Below are 13,800 nucleotides of genomic sequence, written 5' to 3'. Positions count from 1 at the left end.
AGGTAGCTCATGACTTAAGTGATTTTTACAGCCTGATTGGGAAGAAACGATTTGTATATATCGAATCATTAAGGCTTCACTTAGAGTCTTAGAGGCTTTAGACTACATGCAACAACATGTTTCTAGGGACAGTTAGCTAGTACAAAGATAAAGAGATTTATACCTGCCCCAGCTCAATCATGTGAATTCATCCATGAACCTTTCAATATGATAAACAAAAACAGAAGAGAAAATATTTTTGTATTTTTGAATATTCTGAAGATAAACCAAAACAGAAGAGAAAATATTTTCGTATTTTTGAATTTTATGAAGATAAATAAAAATAGAAGAGTAAATATTTTTGTATTTTTGAAAAAATAATGTACAAAAAGTATACACGATGTTTCAACTGAACATTTGCCTGTTGATGAATGAAGCGAAATATACTGAATGTTCTGTATAGTTTGGTTATCGAAAAAATCGGAACCAAAATAGACCGAGTATTCACTCTATTTCGCTTGTCAATTTTAAATGAGGCGAAAGCGAAAGTGATACTTAAGGAAGCGAAGATGGTTTCCGTACAAATTCAGTTTCCATCATTCCTAAGCCTTGGAGTATTCTATTGAAGGTTAATTCAGGAAAGGCTTTTGTGAATACGTCAGCCAAATGATTAGTGGATCGAACAAAGTGAAATTCAACATTACCATCTTCCACGTGATCCTTGATAAAGTGATATCGCAGTGCAATGTGTTTCGTCATGGAATGCTGCACTAGGATGTGACAAATATGGTTTGCACTTTCTTATTCACAGTACAGGGGAATTTTCTTCATATTCAGGCCATAATCTCTTAATTGGTTTTGTATCCAGACGACCTGTAAGGTACAAGATGTTGCGGCTATATATTCAGGTTTGGCGGTGGATAGTGACACACACGTTTGTTTCTTAGATTGCTAGCTGACGAGTTTACCTTCAAGAAATTGACAACCTCCGGTTGTACTCTTTCGGTCTAGACCACATACTCTAAGATCGGCATCGGAGAATGCTTGAACAAGGAAGCCTGATTTAGCTGGATACCATATTCTAAGAGACGAGGTTCGCTTCAAATATCTAAGGATGTTCTTAACAGCCACCATGTGAGGTTCACGTGGATTGGCTTGGAACCTAACACAATAGCAAACAAAAAACATGATATCTGGTCTACTAGCTGTAAGATACATTAGTGATCCAATCATTTGACGATAGAGGGTCATACCAGCAACCAGTTTTTCCAGGGATGGTGTTAGCTTCGTTCCGAATGCCATTGGAACCTTCACTTTTGAGTCTCCCATCATGTCAAATTTTGCCAGCACAGTCTTTGTGTAAGCGTCCTGCTTGACAAATATACCTACTGGTCCCTGTCTTATGTTTAGGCCAAGGAAAAAGTTAATTTTAACCATTGAGCTCATCTCAAATTTAGTCACCATCAATTTACGGAGTTCAGCTGTAAAGCTGGGATTCGTGGAACCGAAGATGATGTCATCGACCTAAATTTGGACTATCATAAGGTGGTAAACCCCTTTCTCGCGAAAGAAGGTTGGGTCAACCGAAACTTGTTTGAATTTAGACATTTTTAGAAAGTGAGCTGGAGCGAAGGTTTGTTCATAATCGATCCCTTCTTCTTGACAATATCCTTTCACAACAAGTCTCGCTTTGTTCCGTATCACATTCCCTTCTTTATCCATATTATTATGAAATGCACATTTTAAACCAACTACAGATCCATCCTTTGGAGTAGGAATCAGTCTCCAGACTAGGTTTCTATCAAAATCGTTGAGTTTGTCTTGAATAGCCTGTACCCAATCAAAATGATCGAGTGCAGTGTAAAGAGTTTTCGGTTCTATCTTGGAGACGAAAGAATTAAACATGCAATATCCCACTTGAGAGAATAAAGCAGTTTGCTTCAGTTTAACTTGAGAGCATGTAAGGACACTCTCAGATGATTCACCAATCACTTGTGTTTTCGAATGATCTCTTGTCTATTTAGTGAGTGGAGGGTAATTTGGATCGTAGGCAGGATCTAGTTCGGCATTTACTTATTCTTTAAATTCTGATTGATCATCATCAGCATTCGTACTATGATTCTCCCCCTCGAATGATGAAATGGTAACAGTAATAGGTTCAGAAGGCTCCTCCTCGAATAGAATTTCATGGCTCATTGTTGGTGACATGTTCTCCTTAGAGAGGTGAATTATGTTTAGTTGATGGAGACGAACCCTCCCCTTGCAGTGGTGTGCTATCTTTTGGAGGTTCTCTTGAAGAACTATATCATCATGCAATACACACTTTCGCAATTTAAAAAGATGGAAAGTTTTGTGAATATGACTGAGCCCCTCAGGAAAATACAATATGTAAGCAACCTATCCAACCCTGACAATTACCCAAAAATTGCCCAATATATTGTGGGCCAAACGTCCCCTCTTCCTGAAGCGTATCACACCTTTCCAAGGTGAGACCTTCAGTAACGCCGTGTCGCCGACCTAAAAATCCGACTCGGATCGGTGCCGGTCGGCATAGCTCTTCTGCCACTCTAATCGGTCTACAATCCCTGCCTGATATGTTCCATAAGCTCTGTGGTCTGTGTTGAGAGAGAAACTTTTGAGAAACACTTGAACAAATGTTAGTATAAGATTATAGTTGCGAAATAAGTTAATCTCAAAGAATCATAAAACCTCAAAAATAATAAGTTAGATTTGTTTGGTGGTTAGTTGCGGAACAATAAAGTGCTTAAAAGTAAAGGAAATGTAAATGAGAACAAGTTATATCAAATATACACCAAACTGATTCATAACAAGGTTTGCATTCAAATACTAGTTAGTATGTCTGATCTGTTTAAGGTGATAAGGATCTTCAAAGATAATAAGTAAGATAAAGATATGATAAAATGATCTTAGTATTTCAAAGTGAAAGTTCAGAAAGATCATTTTAGAGATATGATAAGAAGTAGTGGTAAAGGGTATCTAATACATGAAAGTGGATACTCTATTTATAGATTTTAATAAAGTTACATCTTGAATAAATAGTAATAACTACTGACTCTAAGTTAGCATGCAAGGTTCACTAGAGAATGTAACACAAACACGCTAAGTCAGTTTATGTATTCAAAAAATCTTCACTGTGGTAGAGAGGTTGCGGTTCAACTCCGGATCAAAGCAAGATCATCAACTGTGATAGACAAACATCCATTGTGATGAAAATACTGATTGTGGTAGACAGAATTAAGATTGTGGAAAAGTTTATAGGGTCACTTTATGTAACAAAATTTCCCCCCAAAGTGACCTCTACAACTTTCTTCTTCATTTATCAAGTTTCAAAAATTTGATGAGGATCCACCATAACTTCCTCAATTCACCCACCCAGTTCATTCTTCTTGGTATCTCAAACCTCACTTCATTTTTTGTGTTTTTGGATCTATGAATCAAAGTCAGAGTCATTTCCAGTTGCTTTCGGGTTAGTCTATGCATTGCAGTAATAGGATTGAAGTACTTGAAGCCATTGTTGGATTTTTTTTGAACACAACTCCTAACTATGGGAAATTGGTTGCACCAAGAGACATTTCTTGGTAGCCTTCAGTGAAGCTTGGTGCTGACTTAAGCTCTGGGAAATTGAATTTCTTGGCCGCATCGGATATCCACATCTATCTTGCTGAAGTCACAAACAAGTGCCTTGAGAAACTCACAAGCTTTCTCATAAGCGATCTTCATCTTTGGGTGCTTTTCTGTCTTGACTTGGAAGACTCTAGCAATCAGGAACAATTCTTTAGGGTTTATGCAGGGGAAGTCAGCCTCTATCCTACTGTAGTCATCAACTCTCCTTGTGAGTGTATCCTGAAGGAATTCAGTCTTCATGAATTTTCTCACCTTGTAATTCTTCATTTCTGATGGTCTGTCATTAGGCCACTTGTTTTCAAAATTAGTACCATGCTTAACATGAAACTGATTTAAAAATTCAAATTCGAGGGGGAGTGTTTGATCCTCAGGAAGACTTAGATCAAAAGGCTCGAAGACTGGGACGAATTCGGAGATGGGTGAGATAGCAATATCCCAATATCCATTGGATGAAGGTTCAACATAGGTCAGGATTGGTCTGTAATCATCGTTAAGAAGTCTTCTAGTGGGATTGACCCACTATTTGATTAAGGTGTCATCCATGGATGTGTCAAAACCATGTTCCTTCCATATCTCCTCAGCGAACTTCGCAACTCTCCAATCAAATTTTCTTTCGGGAGTGGATGGGGACTCCCTTGTGTGATACGAGGACATGATGTGTAACATCCCAATTTTCAAGGACAAAAATTTCATTTTTAATTAAGTAACTTGTAGAATAGTTTGCCAAAAACATTTACAATGTCATATCAATTTATAAAACATAACAACGTGTCTCAAAACCATATCACCAGTAGTAATAAAAATCAGAGTACTATCCCAGAACACTCAATGCGGAAATCATGTGTGTGTGTAATGCGCTGCAACACCGCCAACTCTTTCCCCTTAGGCTTAGAAGTACCTGAAACCAAAGCTAAAAACCATCAGAACAAATTTAGTGAGCTCCGCCATCATACCCATACCAAATAATGCAAAATCCTCGGTATATTTCAACCGGTAACTGTCAGGCATAGCAGGGAGCTAGACTCCCCCTCAGTATCTTTCAACCGGTAACTAGGAACTAACCTCCCCTTCGGTATCTTTCAACCGGTAACTAGGAACTAACCTCCGCTTCGGTATCTTTCAACCTGTAACTGGGGACTATTTCACCGCTACTACTGCTAACACATATTAAGCATAATAATCATATCAAGCATCTTCATAATATCAAGCACAGTAAGCATATTACATATCAATCCTAGATAATTATCACAAAGACAATCATCTGACCAACACTTTCACTTGTGGGTTGGTACTGTGGCTGTAAACCCGCCCCTACTAGAAGGAAACTGACCTCGAAGTCGAGTAGTGTCTGCAGTTCTCTCGGTGTGGAAATCAACTCTCCCTGACTCCTCAATCCTTACACGACAACTCTTCTAAGTTATCAATTCATACTTGTAACCCTTAAAAGGGTCACTCAATCCAAGTCAAAGTCAAGTTTAAATCCATGGTCAAAGTCAAATTTTGGTCAAAGTCAACATCTAGTTGACTCGACTCGCCGAGTTGGCTCGTCAACCCATCGAGTCCCCATATCCACCAAAATGCCATAATCCCATCCCTACTTGTCGAGTCTAGCAAGGGCTCGATGAGTTCGCCTTCAACAGCACTTCGGACAATCTTCAACTAACTCGCTGAGTTCGTCCTTGAACTCGCCGAGTTCATCTTCATCTATAAGAATATGTTTAGTCCATGTCCCTTTAAAATAGCCAAGTCCGTCTTCATGTGGCTGGGACATCGCCTTAAACTCGCCGAGTCTGTTCATCCACTCGCCGAGTCCCATGATTTCCAGGTCCCAAGTGAACCTAAACAACTGGGGGAACCTTCAATAATAACAACTAGTCCAGAAACAGAAATGATTTGGTGGAAAAATACACCCCAACTCGCCAAGTCCCAAGAACAACTCGCTGACTCCCTATATGTCCAAAACTATAAAGTCGATTATAATGGCTCTTAATGCGTCAAGACCATAGATGTGGCCCCCTAGGATCCATTTTATGCGTAAAGCTTCGAACTTGATGTACATGCATGGGGCCTTTGGCTCAAAAAGCCAAAAAAGGAAGTCTACAAGATCCATGGGTCTCCCATGGCCATAAAGTTGACACCTTTATGCCATGGGAAACCCAAATGGTTCCAGATCTGAAGCACAAACCCACTTGTACACCCAAACCCGAATATAACTTCAATAATACTTAGAGAAATATAGACAATAGCCCTAAATCAAGATCTAAGTAATGAGTAGCCAATGTTTCGACTTTATACCTCAAATAAGCTGAAAATGTGCCCAAAACTCTGGATCTTCTTGCTTCCTCTTGATCTCACAAGCTTCCTACTCCTTCTCAAACTTCAATCACACAAAAAAAATGGCACCACAAAGCTCAAGAACGCTCAATAATGGCTAGGTTTTCAAGTTAGGGTTTTCTCTGGGTTGGGAGGGATGATGGGGGATGGGTTGCGGTGTTATAAGGTGTTTAAATAGGGTGCAAACCCTCAAATTTAGGGTTTCACTCAGACAGCTCCTACTAGTGGAGTAGGTCACTTAAACCCCCGATAAATGACGAGTCTACTCGACGAGTTGGGCCACCAACTCGCCGAGTCCCAGAGTAAATTGCAACATTTCTTGAATTTAAAAACATACCAGGAATCAGGTGTTACAAATCTCCCCCACTTATTTTAAACTTCGTCCTCGAAGTCTGCTGTTGAATCCAGAAAAAGCTCGAGGTAATGCACCCTCATCTCTTCCTCCTGCTCCATGGTCCATTTGTAGCACCTAGTTCCTGGTATGTATTTCTTTTATTTAAGAATATTTCATTTTGTCTTGGGACTCAGCGAGTTGGCGGCCCAACTCGTCGAGTAGAAGCAGTTTAGACCCGGGGTTTAAGTGGTGGTCTCGTCTAGTCGGCGGTTGGACTCGACGAGTAGACTCTGACTGGACAAAACCCTAATATGAGGGTTTGCACCCTATTTAATCATCTCATTTAGCCCCCACTCGTCCCAATTGCTTCCGGAAACCCTCCATAACGAACCGTAATTGTGTGTGTGAAGATCTAAGGCATTTGTGGTGATTTTTTGTGGTTTTCATCACAAGGAAGAAGGAAGAACATAAAGGGATCAAGGGAAGACCAAAGGAGTCCTTGTTGGTTCATCATTTGTAGTTTCCAGAAGGTATAAATTCTATACCTTTCTTGTTCTTTTGTTAGATCCCTTTTTAGGGAGATTTACGGCTTTTAAGCCCTATTTTGTAACCAACCATGATTGCAAGCATGGTTGGGGGGTCAAGGCTTCGGATCTAGGACCTTGGAGGGGTCACAAGGCAGTTAGGGGTTGCTTTTGCACCCATGGAAGGCTCAATGCATCTTAAGAGCTTCTTTTTGGGCATTTTAGGCTCAAAGTCCCATGCATGCATGTAAAGTTTGTAACTTTACGTGCTAGATCGGTCTTACGGGCATAGATCTATCATTTGGACAAGAGTGCACACCAGAAATTGAAGAAATAGAGTTGGACGTTATCGAATCGGCGAGTCGTTCTTGGGACTCGGCGAGTCCGAGACTTGACTTCCTTTTTCTGTTAGGGTTCTAAGGAACTCACTTGCATGACGTAAGAGTTGTAGAGGTTCCAAAGGAGTGACCTAACATATTGGACTTAGCCTTATATCTGAAGTTCATGGGACTCGGCGAGTTAATGAACAGACTCGGCGAGTCCAAGGAAATCTCCCAGCACATGAAGATGAACTCGACGAGTTGTTCATACAACTCGACGAGTCAAGGAAGGGACTTGTTCTTCAGAAGAAGATGAACTCGGCTAGTTGTTCATACAACTCGGTGAGTCGGATGAAGGATCATTCAATGTTCGAATAGGAGGAGAACTCATCGAGTCATTGCCTAACTCGACGAGTAGGGACGAGAATAAGGACAATTAGATGGATAAGGACTCGACGATTTGGCGGCCCAACTCAATGAGTCAGGTCAACTGGAAGTTGACTTTGGATTGACTTTGACTAGGTCAGGGGTAAATTAGTCTTTCTATCATAAGAGTAGTTATCAGACTCTGATTGAGTATTTTGTAAGAACTATAGCTGGAGGATTTCCGAAGCAGCAACAGCAGGCAGAGAGTTCCCGCACAGATCAGCATCTACTACTACGAGGTGAGTTACCTTCCAGTAGGGGTGGGTATAAGCCACCAATACCGGCCCACCAGTAGGTAGTTACGTTTGAGATGATTGTCTTTGTGATAATTTGATGGGTTTTGAGCATTCCAACACTTCCTAAGTGTACTTGCAACCCTAACAACCTTGAATCTATGTTTTCTCTATATACATGCAAATTTCTTTTTCAAGGTTATTTCCTAACTAGCATGGCATGGGGAATATATAAGACATAAAAACTAGTAGAAATACATAACTTGTTGTTGCTTGGATTCCTTCAAGATTTTATGAGCCTAGCACCCCAAATGTTGTGCCTCAAATGCTTCACACAACACCACAAAACTTGGAATAACTTGAGAGAATACTTTTACACTCAAAAATCGGTTATGCCCTCACAAGAACGCTAGGTAGCCGATTTTGCTAACCAAAAGGTTCTTTTTATAGTGTTGTCGCAATTAGGGTTTTCACATCAATACTCTTAATTGTCATGACTCTCCATTTCTCATGACCCATTGGTTTGTAACTCCCATGGACTATCCATGGAGCTCCATATGGTTATAACCAAACCCATAAACCATGGATCATTAATCCACCATAAAAGAATTGATGATTGTCATAATCAACCCTATGTATTTAATTAGTATCACTTTGATCACCAAATTGATACTAGATTAATACTTGATCAATACTAATTATATAATACTATTATTAATATATTAGAACTTATAATATATTAATAATCACAAGTGTACTTTCTCTTATTTTGTCTATCCAAGTATTGCAATGCCATGCAACCCAAATGGACCATGCCGAGTCGGGTCAAGTACATACCAAATAAAGTTATGGACTTAGACACTATATCCAACAGTCTCCCACTTGGATGAGTCTAATAACTATATTTGCATATATGACTTCAGGATCTAACTAGCAATCATAGCTTTTTCAAAGTCTCTCGTAACTGAGATGATAATGATATGCCATTTAAGATAAGTGATCATATAATCCTCTGCTCTCAAGATATCAGCCGGACAAACACATGGAACATGGTCTTACTTATTGTCCAACATTTGTTTCTCGATCTCTAATTTGTTTTGACATAGAACTAAATTGAACACATCAATTAGGTTCTGACCGGGCCCGGTACATAAGTCAAAACCAAATCATCGAGGGACCAATGACATAGAAATAATATCATCCTTCAGCCCAATGCGCCTCGCATGCTGTAAATGCTTAACCCTACTTAGTCCCTTCGTGAGGGGATCTGCTCAGTTCTCATTTGATGATACCCTCTTTGCCACGAGGAGTCCTTCTTCTATTCGATGTCTGATGAAATGGTATTTTCTGTCAATGTGCCTATATCTCCCGTGATCTTTTGGTTCCTTAGCCAAAACAACCGCACTTTCGCTGTCACAGAAAATTTCCATTGGCTCCTTTATAGCTGGCACAACTCCAAGGTCTACGATGAAGTTCTTTAGCCATATCGGCTCATTTGCTGCTTCACTTGCTGCTATGTACTCTGATTCACAAGTAGAATCAGCTACTGTCTCCTGCTTGGAACTTTTCCAAGTAATTGCTCCTCCATTTAGGATATAGACACAACCTGACTGAAAGTGGAAATTATCCCTATCAGTCTGAAAGCTAGCATCACTATATCCTTCCACTCTCAAGTCATCACTGCCTCCGAGGGTAAGGACCCAATCCTTAGTCCTCCACAGATACTTGAGAACGTTCTTTACCATTGTTCAGTGTGCCTTGCCATAGTTCCCTTGATATCTACTGACCATGCTCAAAGCAAAGGCCACATCTGGGCGAGTACATGTCATATCATACATGATCGAGCCCACAGCGGAAGCATATGGTATATGACTCATTTCAGCTATCTCAGCCTCTGTACTCGGACTCTGAGTCTTACTCAGCTTGGCATTACTCTGGATTGGTAATTCTCCTTTCTTGGAATCTTGCATACTGAACCTCTTCAGTACCTTATCCACATAAGTACTCTGACTAAGTCCAATTAGTCTCTTACTCCTGTCTCTTAATATCCTTATCCATAGGACATAGGCAGCTTCCCCAAGGTCCTTCATAGCGAAACGCTTCCCAAGCCAAGACTTAACCTCTTGCAAAGTTGGGATGTCATTTCCTATAAGAAGTATGTCATCCACATACAACACCAAAAAGCTGACTATGCTCCCACTGGCCCTAACACACACACATGACTCATCCTCACTCCTAGAGAAGCCAAACTCTCTGACCTTCTCATCAAAGCAAAGATTCCATCTGCGAGACGCTTGTTTCAATCCATAAATGGATTTCTCAAGCTTACACACTCTATTATGGTATTTTGGATCGACAAAAACCTCTGGCTGAGCCATGTAAACATCCTCACCCAACTTCCCATTAAGGAAAGAGGTTTTGACATCCATTTGCCATATTTCATAGTCATGAAATGCAGCTATGGCTAATAACACCCTAATAGACTTAATCTTTGCTACTGGCGAAAAGGACTCATCGTAGTTAACTCCCGGAGTTTGAGTAAAGCCCTTCGCAACCAGTCGCGCTTTGTAAGTGTGTACCTTCCCATCCAGGTCAGTCTTCTTCTTGAAGATCCATTTGCACCCTACTGTCTTACGACCGGGTACATTGTCAACCAAGTTCCAAAATTGATTGTCATACATGGACTGAATCTCGCAGTCCATAGCCTCCTTCCATTTTGCTGACTCAGGGCCTTCCATGGCTTCCTTATAATTATTAGGTTCATCCAAATCTATCAATGTACTATCACTGATAAATGTATCACCTTTAGTGGTGATGTTATAACCATAATAAAATTTAGGTGTGTTCCTCACCCTAGTGGAACGCCTAGGAGGTACAGACTCATCTATCGGCTCAATAGGAGTTTCCTACTCAGGTTGGCTGACAGTATTTGATGTTCCTTCATCACTTGACTCTTGAAGCTCTTCAAGGTCAATTTGCCTCCCACTGTCCCCTTGGCTTATAAATTCTCTCTCACGAAAGACTCCTCTTCTTGCTACAAAGACGACATTATCATTGGGTTTGTAGAAGAGGTAACCAAAGGATCTTTGTGGGTAGCCGATGAAAATACACCTCTCGCTTCGGGGTTCAAGCTTGTCATGAGTCTCACGCCTCACAAAAGCTTCACAACCCCAAATCTTGATGTGGTCCAAATTGGGCACTTTCCCAGTCCACATCTCGTGAGGTGTTTTGACAACCTTTTTAGTAGGGACTAGATTAAGGATATTGGCGACAGTCTCTAAGGCATACCCCCAGAAAGAGATTGGTAACGAAGCTCGACTCATCATGGAACGAACCATATCCAACAAGGTTCGATTGCACCTCTCACCCACACGATTCAACTGTGGTGTCCAAAGGGATGTCAATTATGAGACAATCCCACATTCCATAAGATAGTCAAGGAACTCAATGCTAAGATACTCTCCTCCCCGATCGAATCGGAGCATCTTGATATTCCTGCCCAATTGATTCTCAACTTCCTGCTTAAACTCTTTGAAATTTTCAAAGGTTTCTGACTTATGCTTGATTAAGTAGATATATCCATATCTACTGTAATCATCAGTAAAAGTCACATAATAGCGATTAGCATCCCTTGTATCCACTCTAAAGGGCCCACACACATCCGTGTGTACAATGTCCAACAAACCTTCACCCCTATCACAAATACCTATGAAGGGTGACTTTGTCAATTTTCCAAGCAAACAATATTCGCAACTATCATCTGACGTGAGGTCAAATGATTCCAAGACTCCAGCCTTTTGGAGATGACCTATGCGTTTCTTGTAAACATGTCCAAGACGACAATGCCACAAGGATGCTTTATCCAAGCTATCTGAAGAATCAATATACAACACATTATTTCCTAAATTGTCTACAACATTCACAGCTTCATATACACCATCACAAGGTAATGCTTTAAAGTAAAATACATCATTGTAATAAACATTAATAGCACCATTATTATTATCAAATGGAAAGGTAAACCCTTCTTCGTACAAGCCATGAAAGGAAATAATATTTCTCGACATTTCAAGTGAGTAACAACATTTATTCAAATCTAACATTAACCCATTATTAAGCAATAAAGAGTAAACTCCTAACTTGGTGACAGGTGATGCTTTCATGTTGACCATGAATAAGTTTATCTTCCCGTGCTCCACTTACTCACTTCTTCTTAGGCCCTGCAAATCACTACAAATGTGAATACCACAACCTGTATCAAGCACCCAAGAATTAGCATTAGATGAGTTATTAGACAATATTGTATAAATACCTGCATGGGTCGGTTTAACCTTCCCATCCTTTACATCTTGCAAATATTTGGGGCAGCTTCGCTTCCAGTGCCCCTTTTCCTGGCAATAGAAGCATTGTGCTTCCTTTGGGTTTGAGGAAGGAGTAATCGGACCTTTCTTTGTCCCACTTGAAGAGGAACCATCAAGGGGCTTACTCTTGGTACCCTTCAAAGGGGTTTTCCTCTTCTTACCCTTCCATTGCCCAATTGCAAGAACAGGGGCTGCTGAAGGAGTAGAAGTAGCAACCACTTTACCCTTAAGGCCATTTTCAGCTGCCCTTAAGAGTCCTTGAATTTTGCTAAGTGTGACTTCCTCCTTGTTCATATCATAAGTCATACGAAACTGATCATAACTTGGAGGTAAGGAATGGAGAATGATGTCAATCGCCATTTCCTCAGGGAAGTGAACATTGAGCTTTAGCAACAGGTCAACGAACCTTTGCATCTTCTGCAAGTGACTGGTGATGGGTTCACCATCCTTCATCCTTGTGGTTATCATGGAGGAAATGATTTCATACCTCTCTCGACGCGCGCTCTGATGGTACCTTTTTTGGATAAGGTGTCTAAGTCCATAACTTATTTGGTACATACTTGACCCGACCCGGCATGGTTCATTTGGGTTGCACTTCACTCGAACTATTTATGGATAATTTTATGAGAGTTATACACATATCTTTATTAATATATTATAAGTTATAATATATTAATATGAAGTTATTTAATTAGTCTTAGTCTCAAATTATTTATGAATTAATTTAGAGATTAAAAGGAAGACTAATTAAATTGTGGGCTATTGTTTTATATAGTGTGGGCTAACACTCATTTGTTAATGGGCTAGGCTTGTATGGAAGTCCATGGATGATCCATGGAGCTTTTAACCCATGGATCCTTGGAAAAGGAAAGGTCATGGGTTATTAGGGTTTCACCCTAATCATGTACACTATATAAGCATGCTTATGTTGCATGAAATAGCCACTAGTCTGGTTTTGTGTGTGTGGCCGATTTTTATGTGTGTATACACTCTCTCAAAGTTTTCCAAGAGTTTGTGGTGATTTGTGATTCCATTTGAGGCATTCACACTATTGGTGCTTGGCCCTTAAACTCCTTAGGAATCAAACTCATCATCAAAAGGTATGTAATCTTATCTAATTCTTTTATGTTTAAAAGTACTCCATGCCATGTTAGATAGGTTATGAACCTTGGAAAATTATTATTTTGCATGTATTTAGACAAACATAGATCCAAGGTTTATTAGGGTTGCATGCACACTTAGGAAGTGTTAGATTGCTCAAAACCCAACAACCTTTCCATCAGATCCTGGTGCATCTCATAGGGGTAGAAATCTTCAGAAGACTTTTGGAGCTCTAGAGTCATTGTGGCAATCATGATGCATGATACCTTAGTAGCATCCTTTTCATGTGCAATGAACTCCGCAAACTCTTCTGGAGTAGCAGTGGCTTCATTAACGACCTTAAGCTCCCTATCAAGGATATACTCCTTGTCCTCATAGCGAGTAATTATTTTGATGTTTATGATCCACTCATTGAAGTCGGATCCATCAAAGATGACCTTACCACACAAGTTCATTATGGAAAAGGAGCCTGTAGGGTTTGAGCCAGCAGCGTTATTGGAAGACATCTGAAATAAAAGGAGGATAAGTTTCATAAGATTAAGA

The sequence above is a fragment of the Lactuca serriola genome, chromosome 1 (genome assembly GCF_051521515.1).
Source record: "Lactuca serriola cultivar US96UC23 chromosome 1, Lser_US96UC23_V15, whole genome shotgun sequence".
Taxonomy (NCBI): Eukaryota; Viridiplantae; Streptophyta; class Magnoliopsida; order Asterales; family Asteraceae; genus Lactuca; species Lactuca serriola.
Note: the sequence above shows the minus strand (reverse complement) of the source record.